This window comes from Dipodomys ordii, unplaced genomic scaffold (genome assembly GCF_000151885.1).
Source record: "Dipodomys ordii isolate 6190 unplaced genomic scaffold, Dord_2.0 Scaffold38, whole genome shotgun sequence".
Lineage (NCBI taxonomy): Eukaryota > Metazoa > Chordata > Mammalia > Rodentia > Heteromyidae > Dipodomys > Dipodomys ordii.
In genome coordinates this window covers 10862300-10874355 of record NW_012267254.1, presented here as the reverse complement: position 1 = coordinate 10874355, position 12056 = coordinate 10862300, and the positions used below count along the sequence as shown (strand labels likewise).

The window sequence follows — 12056 nt, the reverse complement described above, 5'->3', positions numbered from 1 at the left end:
AGCTGCACCATTCTATAATTTGGATCTCTCTTACAAAACAATAAAAAAAACTCCGTGGAATATCCTACTAAATATGTCTATAAAAGCAATGGAAATTTATTTTAAATAGTATTCTAGTCTGCAAAGCTTTAGAAGTAAGTAAAAATGTTCCACACTTTATTTCTTGTTACTGATATGTTTCAGCTTAACTTTTATTGTTCGGTTGATTAAATATACTATAATTTTTTAAGTTGCAGGAAAAAACCGCAATAACCACAGAGGACTGGAGACAGATGTGGAAGAAATATAATTTTCAGGACTGAAAAGAATCATAGTATTGCGTGAGGAATGGTTTAGCCTCTATAATTAAGTGCAATAAACACAATTTACACGGATTTTGTCCTGTTTGCCATTTGTCTTGCTATTCAATACGTTTTGTTTGTTCATTTTAATTTCAAAATTTTAACATTTAGAACAATAGGTTTTGAAATGTAAAAAAAAAAAAAAGGAAAAGGTGGAGGGAAAAACCCTATGAAGTTTTTTTTACCCAATTCTCTCAGGGGTTCAGGAACTTTTGCAATAGCAATGGAGACGCTGTAATAGGTGACAAGCTGCTGAGCTTCCAAGAGATAACCCTTCCCCACGTTTCTCAACCCCGCAGAGCTGGGGCAGTCAAAGGTTCAGTTCACTGGATTCCAAATAAACAACACAAAACTAGGGTGATAAAAGACTTGAGTTAACAGGAGTTGAAGGAGCGGAAGGGGCCCTTTAGTACTTCAAACGGTTTGGAGGACGGTTTGGGACCCTAAATCCCCAACAATGTGACCAGGCCCCCCCCCTTCCACACCCTCCCCCCTTCCACACCCTCCCCCCCTTCCCCGCCATCCCCCAGCACGTTTCCAGGCACTCAGTGGACGTTGGCGGGGGGGGGGGGGAGGGGGAGGCCCACTCCCCCTGCCAATCCTGACCCTAAATTTCCATATCCCTTCACTTTGCGGAGCCCCGTGTCCTTTTCCGTCCCCTCAGTGCCCAATACTGGTGGAGCGTCCGGCCTAGCCTAGTACCCTAGTTCCCTAAGTCTTCCAGACCTTGGAGATTATTGACCACGTTTTTGTAATTTTTTTTTGAAACGGAATAGTGGGTTGCAAAAGATCCCCCCCCCTCCCGGTCTTTCCCAGTGCTATGTCTTCCTGGTAGACAATCAGCTTCCCTTTTTTCCATACCCGGAGCAAAAGCAAAGAAACAAAACCAAACCCCAAAGCAACAACAACAACAAAAAAAAACCCAAGTCCGATTATATCAGTTTCCGATCAGGTGCCTGGAGTTGGGCGACTTGGATTATTTTGGTGGCAGGAGTAAGGACGCGAGGGAAGCCTGGGCTCAGGAACTCGAGCCGCAGGCCCCTAGCCGCTGGGGCGTGTCAAGAGGAGGGGACTTCGAAGGGTGATGCCCTACTGGGCTGCCACCTTGGGGCTGCGCTCTGGGCGGAGGAGCCTGGGGAACAAGTCGCTGGGCTAGTCCGGCCTCGGAATTCCCACAGCCTGGGGCTCGCTCCGCCGGACATTTCCTATTTGCTCGTCCCTCGTCACCCTCCTCTACACCCCCACCCCCCACAATTCCCCGGGAAGAGAGGAACTGTGACACCCCCCCTCCCACCCACGAGTCCGCGGCGGAAGCGCTTCCAAACGACAGAGTAAGTGAGGCGCGGGCACGGCACCTTGTTTATCCCACTCGGCGGCGCGCCCCTGCGGACGCCTCGTTTGCCGGCGTCGGAGACGCTGAACCCTGGAGTCAGTCGGCCACCATTGGTTAGTGACAGGGAGGAGGACGCTGGGTTGGGAGGGCTGGGAGCCAAGCTTTGCAGTGCCAACTCGCTGCCGGTAGATGCCGCCCCCTCCCAACGGGAGCCAGGCGCGGGTTCGTGGCCGACAGATGGCGCCTGCGCGTTCCATTCGCTTCCAAGTCGCCGAAGAGCGAACACCCCAAACAATCCCGAAGCGCCACCGAAAAAAAAGGAAAAAAAGAAAAAAAAAAAAGAAACCCGAAAAAAAAACCCTGAAAAAAAAATCCCGCCGGATCCGACCGCCACTTTCAACCCCCCCACCCCCCGCGCCGTTCTAGAACCGCGGGAGCTTCCGTCCCTGAGTAGAATTCGAGGGTGTTAAAGAAGAGGAAGGGGAAAAAAAACCTTGTACCAGCCCAGGGGTGAAGAAGCCCCCGGCCTGAGAAAGAAGGAAGGAGTGGGGGAGGCGAACGGTCTCGTTGCTGCCTCTGTGTACGCTGAGGGGGGAGGTAAGTTATAAAATGGCGGAGGCGAAGCTTCGAGAAGTTTGGAGGGGCACCCGGAGGGCGCGGGGCCCACGGTGAGGTGTGTGTGGTGGAAATTGCGCGACCGAGCGACAGGAGTTGAGGGGGGTGATGGGGGGGGAAGAGGCTGGGCAGTCGGTTGCCATTCCATTTCCCCCTGGGGTGGTTGTGCCCCTGTGGCGGGCACCCTTGAGTGAGGGGCTAACTCCTGACCGGGGGGGGGGAGGATGTTCGTCGCCTCAGCCTCCAACCCTTCCCTCCCCCAAGTCGCTACCCCAACACTTCCACGGAACTTCCAGCCCCCCGTCCTCCCTACCTCCTACTCCTAGAGTCGCTTTCTAGCGCAGAACTCTTCTTTTTCGACTACCCTCCTTGAAGATTTTTCTCTTCCTTCCCTCGCCCAACTCTCCCTCGGGGCCTTTACGGAGGAAGACCCCCCCCCCCATGGGTGGCCCAAAATGGAGAACGCGGAGAGGCGCAAGATGGAGGCTCCGCTTCTCTGTGTAGCCTTAGACTTAGGTTCCTTTTCTCCGCCAGGCTCTTAAGCCCAGGAGAGAGAAAACTGGAGGTGGGGTGGGGTGCCAGTCGTAGTCGGAGAGGGGGGGGGAGGCCGCTCTGGCCGGCTGTGTCTGGGGTGGGGGCCGAGCGCGGTGTCGTGGTGAGGGGAAGGAACAGAGCAAAATGGTGGTGCTGGGAACCGGAGGGGGGGGGAGGGGAGCGCCAGGCTCGCTTGTGTATATTTGGGCCTCGGACCGCGGGAGGCGAGGGAAAATCTACTCTGATCACACCCCTCCCTCGTGCCCCCTCCCTTCTCTCTTCCCCTCCTTCCTTTCCTCCCTCCCTCCCCTCCCTCCCTCTCTTCCTCCCTTCCTAGAGAGGGAACAACATTCATGTGACGGGCCCCTCGGCTTCTCCCCCGCCCCATCATCTCCAGCGCGTGGTGGGGGAACTGCTTGGGAAAGCGATTGGCATCGATCTCTCCATCCCTTCCGAGGCCCGACTTCGGTCAGTTTTCTTAGGGCAACAATTTTATAAATAGGCTGGGGTCTGGCGGCGTTGGCCCCGCGCGCAGACCTTGCCCTGAAGGGGGCCCTGCCTGTCTGGCATGGGCGGAGGGGGGGAAGGGCGGGAGTAGAAGGCTGTTTGTTGGGGGGTTTTGGCGCCACTTTTGTTTTAGTTTTAGTGCTGCTTTTTCGTTCCCACCCCCACCCGCACTGTCTTTCTCAAGGCACGAATTGAGCTGATCCTTGCCCCAGGTAGGCAGCCTCTGTTTTTCCCTCCACACTTTTATTCTTGGCTTCAGGGCGACTTTCTCTTTTCTTCTATCACGCATCCGGAGGTCCTTAGAGGGCGATTTTAAGAGGAAAGGGGTTGGATGGGCCATGGGAGAGTGAAGGTGTGGGAAACAGCATCAAGTAGTTCCGCAAAACTTTGAGCCCCGTTCCCATTTTCTTCTGGCCTAGAATCGTAAACGTATTGTTGATTTCGGCCTCCCCCCCTTCCCGTCGCGGGAACGTCTTGTTTTCCTTTAGTTTTTTTTTTTTTTAATAAACCGCTGTACTTTCGACATTTATTTTGCGCTCCTCCTCGGTGTATATGTCATTTTATTTTTAATCTTATATTGTAATGGGTTCTCGTGTAATTTTTCGTGCTTCAGGGTTCGACTTTAATTTTTAATATTGCATTAGTAGTTTCATCCGGTTTGTGAGACTTTCTGTTCCGTGGCCTAGGATGTTTTTTATATTGTTGTTGCCTACCCCCACTCCCCTCTTCCTCTTAGATCTTGAATGCAGTTTTCAAATTGAGGGTCATGGTTTTCGATTAAATGGTTATTTACAGTTTACATGATGCATCTATGAGAAACTTTTCATCCGTGGGGTTAGGTTTAAGTAAAGGAGACGCTTGTGTTGGTTTGCAATGGTTCCTTAAAATGCGCGGGCCGCCTCCCCCCACCCCGCGTAAAGCCCCATCTTCCTCTCACAAGGGGTGTAAATTCCATACCCCCTTTCTCCCACGGACCGCCGTATTTCACAGCAGCCACACCCTGTATTTGTCTCAGTGGATTGGACTCATTATCAGCTTAATTTAGTGAGTTAAACCACCATGATGGGACTTGCTTAAGCACGAAGCTTCTTTTCCTGTTTAGTCCTAGTGGTTAGTGTCGAAAGAGGAATAATCGAGGTTTCTTATGAAACCTGGTGCGGTCCAAGCTCTGGTTTTTTCTTTTTCTTTTCTTTTTCTATTTTTTTTTCTGTTGTCTTTTTTCCTACTCCGGGCTGTTGGCAGTGTCAGCACCGCTGTTGGGGGCGGGGGGTGGAGGGGAGAAAGAGTCGGGTTACCGAAGTGCGTCATTCCTGGCTCTAGCAGGGCCTGCTCTGGAGCTGCTGGTGTTTGTTACTGTCCTCGCAGCACTTTCCTGCCAACCTTCTCTCTCTGCGTATTGGTTAGGAGCAAAAGCAGGAGGCGGTCTCCTAATTCTGTCTGTAGCCTAGCGCGTTGCGTTTAAGGGTATATGGGAACTTATTTTTTTCAAAAAGAAGGCCCTGGAAAGTGGATATATTTTGGCTTAATCACATAGAATTCTGGTACTTTAGATTTGCTTTCATTTATTTTCTAGGGGGGGTTAACTTTGAGTTTTAAACCAGTTAAAGATAAAATGCCTGGTTTTCCTTTTGCGTTTAATCAATCTGTAATTAGAGATCAGAAGGATCAGTTAAAGCATAAGTGTTCAGGGGTTTTTCAAGTGGGGAATTGTAATTTTATAACAAAATATTCTTTTTTCATTTTCAGCTAAAATGCTTGGTGAATGCAGGCCAATTACAAATGTTTCACTTCATTTTCATATTCCGATTAAGTTTCCATATTTGGGTTCATCCTTTTACATATAATTTAAAATAAAACAATTGGGTTTATGGGCTTCATTAACATTCTTAAAGATTTTTTAAAAAATTTAATTCTTAAAGAAATTTGTCATGTAGGACTTGTGTAGGATGTCTACATAGTTATTGTTGGATTCTTGGCTTTTAATTTGCCAGTCTCATACTTTTATCTTTTGTTTTTTTCAGTGTACTTATTATTGAGTACAGTGTCTTCCTCTTCATTCTTTTTAAACATAATAATAAGGGCAGCGAGTGGGTAGGAGGTATGGATGAAATAAAAGTGGTTGTGAGTTACTTATTGTATGTAGCTGGGTGAGTTTTCTTACTCTTATTCTACTTTTGTGTGCACTTGAAATTTTCCATGGTTAAAGGAAAACATTTTGGAAGAAAACATTTCCACATTGTTTGTGTAGTTTGGGTGTAATGACTTATGTTTATATGGCAAAATTATTTACCTGGGAAACATGTTTAATGGCTGGCACACGGATTTAAAAAATGCTTGAACAGAACCAGTATAAATAATGTAAACTCATAAAAATTGGTTACACTTTAAATGTTTGCAATTCAGTGTAAATGTGCTCTATTTAAATAATTTCCCTTTCAATGATTTGAAAACAGAAAAGTTCCATTTGCAAATTAAAAAAAAATTCTGCTTGGTGCCTATTTCATCAAGTTGCAGTTCAAGTGAGTCAGTATGAAAGGGATTTACTATTAATAGGAGGGGCTTTGGCAGTTGGAGTAAGTGACAGTGGAAGAGATTGGAGTGCCATGGGGTGTATTCCTGGTAGGAAGAGCTAGGCAGCTGAATTCACTTTCAATATTTGGCATTTAATGACTGGGTAGAGAAATGTATTAGAAAAGTAAGCCATTCTGCCCTACTGTGTAAGAACTTACCAGAAACTGATGCAGAGGTGGAGTGGGTTCTTTTTTTTTTTGGCTGATATGGGAATGAGTGTTTACATTTGAATTGATTTACATCACTTTTTTTGGGGGGGGGGTCCGGTCATGGGGCCTGAACTCTGGGCCTGGGCACTGTCCCTCAGCTCTTCAGCTCAAGGCTAGTGCTCTACCACTTGAGCCACAGCGCCACTTCCGGCTTTTTTCTTTTTGCTTATGTGGTGCTGAGGAATCGAACCCAGGGCCTCAGGTATGCAAGGCAAGCGCTCTACCACTGAGCCACCTTCCCAGCCCCCACATCACTTTCTTTTTTAGAGGATCTGGAGCTTATAGCTTCTTAAAAGTTACACGCCCTTAGGTGCCAAGTGCTTACCACCTGTAAGTCTAACTACTTTGGAGGATGAACTCTGAGGATCAGGGTTTGAAGCCAGCTGGGGAAGGAAAGTCTCTGAGAGTTCCAGTTAATCACCAAGAAGCTACAAGTGGAGCTGTGGCCCAAGTGGTTGAGCTCCAGCTTTGAGCAAAAAAGCTCAGGAACAACATCCATGCCCTGACTTTTATACCTAGGATTGGTATCCCCCCAAAAAAAATTACAGGAAAACTTTTACTATTTTCTCTTAAGAACTTTTTTTTACCATTGCCATCAAAAAAGTACAATTTATACATTTGATCTTCTTAGTTTTTGAACTGTTCCTTAAGTGCCTTGTTTTCTGCAATATTGTATTATGCCTAGTTAAGTGTACTTCTTGCCTGTGACATCTGAATATATCTTAAAATTATTTTAAAATTATTTTTTAATTTCATTTTTTCTATTTAAGTATATATCTTAAAATTCTGGAAGTGATTCATGATAATGGATATTTTTTAATGCTTGCTTTACCAGACTGAAAATACAAGTTTCATAACTGAACATTGGTATGCTTGTGTATTTCATGTTTATTTCAACTTTAGAAGACAGCTTATATATTTCAGTTTTATTCCTATGCAAATATGCTTAAGTAGATGATGAGGATTGTGGCATTAGACTTATTTTATTGTGGTAAGGCAATAGCTACACTACTAAACCAACAAACCAAGTTTGGTAACTTTGAAGTTTATTTAGTTAGGATTTTTAAAGGCCAAACACTCAAGCTTTAATGAAATTAAATTCTGCATTTCCTTTTCATTGTTTTCCTTTTTGACTCTTATTGACTCCTGTTGTTTCCTTAGGAGCTATGAAGTAAAATTGGGGGCAGGGGGAACAGAATCTGGCTCAGATTTATTTCTTTTGGTAACCAGGGTTAGATGTGAAAATATGCTGTGGTCATTTTACTAATACTTAATATTTCTGCATGCTGAAGTCACACCCACTCACAGTCATGTGTAGGAAGGTAGTGAGCAGTGAATAGCTTAATTCTTTTGGAGCTGAGTTTTTTTTTTAATACTATGTTACACTTCAGGTTTTGATGCTGAGAATTAACTTTTGACTTAAAATTTACATTATGGAAGCAAGGGAAAGGGTGACATTGTCCAAAAAGAAATTACTGTTTTTCTGATATATAACTGAAATCCCTCTATATATTACCTTATAATGACAATTTAAAAAAACTAAGAAAAAATTTACATTATGATCCAGGCACCTGTGGCTCAGGCCTGTAATCCCAGCTGCTAAGGAGGCTGGGATCTATAGGTCCAGGTTCAAAGCCAGCTCATGAACGAAAGTCAGTGAGATTCTTACCTACAGTTAACCACCAAAAAAGCCAAAAGTGGAGCTATGGTTCAAGTGGTAAGAGCACAGACCTTGAGTAAACAAGCTTAGGGACAGCTTGCAGACCCCAAGTTCAAACCCCAGAACTGGCACACATACACAAAAAAATTTTTTTTGTTGTTGTTGGTTGCGGGGCTTAAACTCAGGGCCTGGGTGCTGTCTTTGAGCCTCTTTGTGTTCAAGGCTAGTGCTCTACCACTTGAGCCACAGCACCAATTATGGTTTTTGGGTGGTCAATTGGAGAGAAGACTCTGAGGACCATGGGCCTTTCTAACCAGGCTGGCTTTAAACCGTGATCCTCAGATCTTTGCCCCCGAGTAGCTAGGATTACAGATGTGAGCCACCAGTGCCTGGTTTAGGTTAAATTTTATACAGAACTGTATGTAATGGAGCACTGTTTTGGGAGTTGGGAGAATAGCAAAAGAAAAGGATAGTTCCACTCATACATGAACATAGTCCCAGTAAGCTGTTAGAATATATTGAAATTTATATGCCAGGTGCTGGTGGCTTACGCCTGTAATCCTAAACTACTCAGGAGGCTGAGATCTGAGGATTGAAGTTGGAAGCCAACCCAGGCAGGAAAATTTGAGCTGTGGCTCAAGTGGTACAGTGCTAGCTAGCTAGCCTTGAGCAAAAGGAGCTTAGGAACAGTGCCCAGGCCCAGAATTCAAGCCCTAGGACTGCCCCCCCCCTCCAAAAAAAGTATATTAAGATTTGCTTACTTATTCAGTAGTAGAGATTAAACTTTAAAATTACGGGGTATTTTATTTCTTTTTTTTTTTTTGGTCGGTCGTGGGACTTGAACTCTGGGCCTGGGCACTGTCCCTCAGCTCTTCAACTCTAGGCGAGAGCTCTACCACTTAAGCTACAGTGCCACTTCCGGTTTTCTGGTGGTTTATTGGAGATAAGAGTCTCATGGTCTCTCCTTCCCGGGCTGGCTTTGAACCGCTATCCTCAGATCTCAGCCTCCTGAGTAGCTAGGATTACAGGCGTGAGCCACCAGCGCCCAGCTTTTACGGGGTATTTTAAAAGTTCTTTACATTTTTCTTCTGATGTTTTCTATGTTTAACATATAGTCAGGGCTTTTAATCTGTGGTTCAATACTGTTTCTGTATAATCTTTGTATCTTCAGCTATCATAAACAGTAGTTATTGCATGCTTTGTTGGCAAAGATAAAACAATTGTCAGCTTGACTTTTCAATTTCGTGAATTGCTGCTTTTGCATTTAATTTGACCAAAGATTTTATTTCCAATGTATATTACCTGACTTTGTGGATTGACTTTTGTATGTGAATTTAAAATTTTACATATCTTTAGCAGCTATAGTAATATGCTTCCTGAATTGCATTTTTTCCTGAAAATTTTTTTTTTTTGCCAATCCTAGGGCTTGAACTCAGGGCCTGGGCACTACTCTTGAGCTTCTTTTGTTCAAGGGTAGCACTCTACCACTTGAATCACAATGCTACTTTTGGCTTTTTCTGTGTATTTGGAACTGAGGAATTGAACCCAGGGTATCATGCATGCTAGGCAAGCACTCTACCACTATGCCTCATTCCCACCCTCCTGAATATTTGTGTGTGTGTGTGTGTGCGTGTGTGCGCGCGCACGTGCTGGTACTACAGCTTGAATTAGGAGGGGCCTGGGCACGTTCCTTTAGCTTTTGCTCAAGGTTGGCACTCTACCACTTGAGTCACAGCTCCCCTTTTGGCTTTTTTATGGTTAATTGAAGATAAGAATTTTCCTTCCTGGACTGTATTTGAACTTGGATCCTCAGATCTCAGCCTCCTGAGTAGCCACGATTTCAGGTGTGAGGCACTAATGCCAGGCTTGAATTGGGTTTTTAATGTTTCCTGTAATTAGCACTAAGAAGTAGACACAAGTAAAGTTAGTGCCACCAAGAAATTGCTGATATTGTTTTGTAGTCCTTCCTCCAAAAAAAGGATAATATCAATGGTCTATCTTTTATTTTTATATTGATCTTACTGTGTTTGAGATTGGGTTTCTTGTAGCCCAAGCTGGTCTCAAATGGGAGATCTTCCTGTCTCAGCATCTAAGTGCTAGAATTATAGTCATGCTCCATTATGCCTGACTTTAATTTTTTTAAATTAGGAAACATATAACTAGGGAAATTTCCATAAGCATTGGATAATTTTATGTGCAACTTAAAGGTAAATAAGTTTTTGAAAATCTGTTGGACATTAAGTTATTACTATTTTTACATCTTTGTATGTAATATTTGTTGTGGTAGGGGTTAACTTTTTTTGAAAGAAAAAAACCTATTCTACAACTTGGTTTGATTTGAGTTTCTTTTGAATGTTAAGGCCCATGTTTTAACATGAATATTTAATCCTTTCAGCAACTTTACAAAATATAAATGAGGAAATTTAGGCTCTGGTATTCAGAGTACATGGTTTGCCCCAAATCATATCCCGATTAACCTGTCCTCAAATTCTTTGTGCATTTGTTTTTTGTTAAACTCAGTAGTTTCCCTTATCTGATTTTAGTCTTGAATGGTCCACCATCCCCAAAACATGAATTGTTACTTTAGTTTCGTAGAATCAAGATTTTAAATAAATGCACAAGTAAATGCAGAATTTTGCTCAGCTGAGTTGCTCATTAAAAGGTCTGTATATATTGTTTAATACTTTTATACTAATAATTGAAGAACTCTGAGTTACTTTAGTATGCTTATTAAAGTTTATGGGTTATGCAGCTGAGTGCAATCCTTGCTACCCAGGAGGCTGAAATTTGAGAATTGCAGTTCAAAGCCAGCCTGGGCAGGAAAGTCTATGAGACTCTTACCTCCATTTACCCACCTACAAACTAGAAGTGGAGATATGTTTCAAGTGATAGGGCCATAACCTTGAGCAAAAAGCTCAGAGACAGTGCCAAGGCCCTGATTTTAAGCTCCACAAACAATAAAAAAAAGTTTATGGGTTACTGTTGAATTCTTGAAGGGGGGGGATTTCTATTTTCTATTTCTGTGGTATGTGGAATGATTCCACATATTTTCTTTTTTTTGGGTCCGGTCGTGGGGCCTGAACTCTGGGCCTCGGCACTGTCCCTCAGCTGTTCAGCTCAAGGCTAGTGCTCTACCACTTGAGCCACAGTGCCACTTCCGGCTTTTCTTTTTGCTTATGTGGTGCGGAGGAATCGAACCCAGGGCCTCATGCATGCAAAGCAGGCGCTCTACCACTGAGCCACCTTCCCAGCCCCTCCACATATTTTCTTAATGTCATTTGTGCTCTAAACTGTGTCTGAAGCTAGTTGCCTAGCTTGTTGAGTTGGTAGGTTATAATGAAAGGTTTAAGCTAGCTGGTGGGTCATGCCTCTAATTTGAGGATTGAGATTCAAAGCTAATTTGGACAGAAAAGTTCACAAGACTATTATCTCCAGTTAAACAGCAAAATTCCAGACCGGTGGTTTGGCTCAAGTTGTAGAGTACCAGCTGTGAGCAGAAAAAGCTTGAGTTGAAGCTACATTACTCAGATAAAAAAAAATCCAAAAGGTAATTTGATTAACACTGTACTCGTTTTTGTAGTGGGATTTTTATTTTTATTTTTTGCTGACCCTGAAGCTTAAATTCAAGGCCTGGGCACTGTCCCTGAGCTGCTTTTGCTCAAGGATTGGGCTTTACCACTTGAGCCACAGCTCACTTCTCTGGCTTCTTTTGGTAGTTTATTGGCAATGAGAGTCTCATGGACTTTCCTGCCCAGGCTGGTTTGAATCTGGATGCTCAGATTTCATCCTCCTGAGTAGTTTAGGATTACAGACTTCAAACACCAGTGCCTGGGTTGTAGTTCAATGATACTTTAAAATCTTTCTTCCTGAGGGGCACAAGTGGCTCATGCTTATGATCCTAGTTATTCAGCAGGCTGAGATCTGAGGATCACAGTTTGGAGACAGCCTGGGGAGGAAAGGTCCAAATACTCTAGCCTTGATCAAAAAGGTGAGTGACAGTGTCTAGGTCCTGAGTTCAAGTCACAGGACTAACACAACAAAAATTCTCCTTCCTTCTGATAGTATCTTTTTCTGTTGGTTTATACTTTCTATTTCAGTCCATCTTTTACCTTAAGTTTTGTTTTTACTTGTCTCAGGTAGTGAATAAATATCAGGGCCCCATATTATTACATGAATTACCGATCGGTATCTTGGCCTTTACTTTTCTTCTTCATTTCTGCTTCTCAAAAACTTACCTGGAGCCGGGGGCTAGTAGCTCACACCTGTAATCTTAGCTATTCAGGAGA

The 12056-nt window shown here is 44.0% G+C and overlaps 1 protein-coding gene across 1 annotated transcript in view; it reads left to right on the top strand.

The window, feature by feature from the left end:
* The first annotated feature begins 2032 nt into the window (after positions 1-2032).
* Positions 2033-12056, top strand: part of Stag2 (stromal antigen 2) — a 127625-nt gene continuing 117601 nt past the window's right edge. Inside the window, exon 1 of the mRNA XM_013018073.1 lies at positions 2033-2271. The gene's annotated coding sequence lies outside the window, so the exon portion shown is untranslated. The remainder of the gene's footprint in view (positions 2272-12056) is intronic.